Source organism: Alligator sinensis, unplaced genomic scaffold, assembly GCF_000455745.1.
Source record: "Alligator sinensis unplaced genomic scaffold, ASM45574v1 scaffold180_1, whole genome shotgun sequence".
NCBI lineage: Eukaryota > Metazoa > Chordata > Crocodylia > Alligatoridae > Alligator > Alligator sinensis.
The window spans coordinates 83319-86697 of record NW_005842640.1 but is presented as its reverse complement, the minus strand read 5'-3'; positions in this window follow the sequence as shown (position 1 = coordinate 86697).

Sequence of the window (3379 nt, the reverse complement as noted above, 5' to 3'; positions counted from 1 at the left end):
GAAGGCTGAACAGGTTCATGTCCCATAGCCTCTCATTGTAGGGTCTGCCCTGCTGTCCCCAGATCATGCAGGTGGCCCTCCTCTGGACCCTCTCAATGTTGTCCACATCCCTCTTGAAGTGGGGTGCCCAGAACTGGACACAGTACTCCAGCTGTGGCCTGACCAGTGTCGCGTAGAGGGGGAGGATCACCTCCTTGGCCCTACTTGAGATGCACCTGTGGATGCACGATAAGGTCCGGTTAGCCCTGCCAACCATGACCTCACATTGTCGGCCCATGTTCATCTTGGGATCAATGATGACTCCAAGATCTCTGTCTGCCTCTGTGCTCTCAAGAAGGGAGTTTCCCATCTTATAAGTGTGCTGCCGGTTACTACTGCCCAAGTGCAGCACCCTGCACTTGTCAGTATTGAAACGCATCCTGTTTTTGTTAGCCCACCCCTGCAACCTATCCAGGTCTTGCTGCAGTCTTTCCCTCCCTGCTAACGTGCCTACCTCACCCCAAATTTTGGTATCATCAGCAAATTTAAACAGGTTGCTTTTCACCCCATCGTCCAAATTGCTGATAAAGAAGTTGAACAGTGCGGGCCCAAGGACCGAGCCCTGGGGGACTCGACTTCCCACTTCTCCCCAGGTCGAATATGACCTGTCCACCCCCACCCTCTGAGTATGACCCTTCAGCCAATTTGCAATCCATCTGACCGTGTAGGCATCGATGCCACAGTCGCCTAGGTTTTTAATGAGGATGGGGTTGTCGACAGTGTCAAAGGCCTTGCTGAAGTCCAGAAAGACTACATCCACGGCGATACCTGCATCCAATGCTTTTGTGACCTGATCGTAAAAGGCAATCAGGTTGGTCTGACATGACCTGCCCCTAAAGAAACCGTGCTGGTTGCTCTTGAGCATCATCCCCGATGCCAGCCCATCACAGTTGTGCTCCTTGATGATCTTCTCAAAGAGTTTCCCCAGGATTAAGGCAAGACTGACGGGCCTATAGTTGCCTGGGTCCTCCCTCCTCCCTTTCTTAAAAATGGGGACCACATTGGCTATCCTCCAATCATCTGGCACCTGGCCCAAGCACCACGAGCGCTCGTAAAGACATGCCAAGGGCCCTGCAATAACCCCAGTGGCAATGAATGACACTGGGTAGCTATTTCCTTTAGGACTGGCTTGTTCAACGTAAGTCCCATGGGCAGCCATGCGGCCCACCAAACCGTTTTCTGAGGCCCGAGGTACTGCGATGGGAAATGAAAGTAAACACTGTTTACTTTCGTTCCCACCCCTTGTCCCTCCCCCAGCCCCTCAACAGCCGATGGTGAAAGGGCTGGGAAAGGAACAAGGTTTCCACACGCACCGCGTCAGCTTGACGTTGCTGACGTGGTACGTGTGGGAAGAGGAGTAGCCAGCAACGAAAGCGTGGGTCATCGGTGACTAGAGAGCGTGTCATTGGTGCCGGCAGCCAGAGCCACGAGGGAAGGGTAAGTGCGGGCAGGGGGGTCCTTTGGCTGGGGTCTGTTGCCTGGGGCCAGGGCCTGACATTACCGAAGCATTTGAGGTTGCACTTGGCATATGATGGCAGTACCTACATGCATGAGGATTGACCTTACATAAGGCGCCTTTACCATGCATATGAGGCATTAACTGGCATTAGATGGCATTACTGAGAGGCATTTGAAGCTGCACTTGGAATATGATGGCAGCACCTGCACATATCAGGCTGTACCTTACATATTATGACTATACCTGATGGGTGGGAGTCCATATTGATAACACAGTATTAGTACATAATAATAAAATGGTGATTTTGAACTGGTGAGTTGTTTTTAACTTCACCTGTCTCTGTCAAACTAGTTTTCCTATGACTAAAATTAATTGTGGCTCTATTAGCCACAGGGCCTACCCTACGCTCAAAAGATGGCGAATCAGAGGAAACGAAAAATTGATGTTGAATGTCAAGTTTTCAAAGATAGTTGGACCTCTGATTTTTTTGCTATTGAACAAAACGAGAACATACTGTGTCTGATTTGCCAAGAGAAAGTAGTTGTTTGCAAGGAGTACAATGTGAAGCGACATTATTCTACAAAACATGCAAAGAAATTTGACAGCCTGGTGGGTCAGATTAGAATTGATCAGGTGAACTCTCTAAAACAGAGCATGAATGGGCAACAGTCTTTTTTCAAAGCTGCAAGGCAGAAGTCTGAGGCAGCAACGAAGATCAGTTTCTTGATATCTGAGGCAATAGCTAAGAGAGGGAAACCATTGTCTGATGGAGAATTTGTGAAAGATTGCTTGGGGCATATTTACATCTGTGGTATTCCCTGACAGTCAATGGTGGAGAAAATCAGCCTTTCATATCAGACAGTTGCTAGAAGAGTAGATGACATGGCATCAAACATTGAAGATTCACTGATGAAAAGACTCAGTGCCTGTCAGTTTTACAGCTTGGGGGTTGATGAAAGCACAGATGTGAGTGATACAGCTCAACTGGTAATCTTTGTATGAGGAGTAACCAAACAATTCCATGTTGTTGAGGAACTCCTCGACTTATGTCCAATGAACGGAAAAACGACAGGACAGTGAAATGTGTCTTGTTGGAATTCAGTCAAGCACAGATGTGAGTGATACAGCTCAACTGGTAATCTTTGTATGAGGAGTAACCAAACAATTCCATGTTGTTGAGGAACTCCTCGACTTATGTCCAATGAACGGAAAAACGACAGGACAGTGAAATGTGTCTTGTTGGAATTCAGTCATCCAGAGGACAAACTCTGTGGTCTAACAACTGATGGAGCCCCTGCGATGACAGGCAAGCACAATGGATTTGTCAGTTTACTGGTCAAGTCAGTGCCTCAGGATGTCATCACGCATCACTGCATCATTCACCAGGAGCAACTGTGCGCAAAGGCCCTGGAGATGAAACATGTGATGGAAAAGGTTGTTTCTACAGTCAATTTCATAAGGTCAAAGGGGCTTAATCATAAACAGTTCCAAGCATTTCTTGCTGATAGGATCAGACCATGATGATGTTATTTACTTTCTCATTAAAAAACTAGGGGACTGTGGTGTCGACACCTACACAGTTAAATGGGTCACTAGTTGGCTGGAGGGCTGTACACAGAGAGTGATGGTGGACAGATCATTTTCGACCTGGAGGGATGTGGGCTGTGGGGTTCCACAGGGCTCGGTCCTTGGGCCTGCACTGTTCAACATCTTCATCAGCGACTTGGACGAGGGGGTAAAAAGTACCCTGTTCAAATTCACAGACGATACTAAGATGTGGGGGGAAGTGGTCACGCTAGAAGGGAGGAATAGGATGTAATCGGACCCAGACAGGTTACAGGGGTGGGCAGATGAGAACAGGATGGGTTTCAACACTGACAA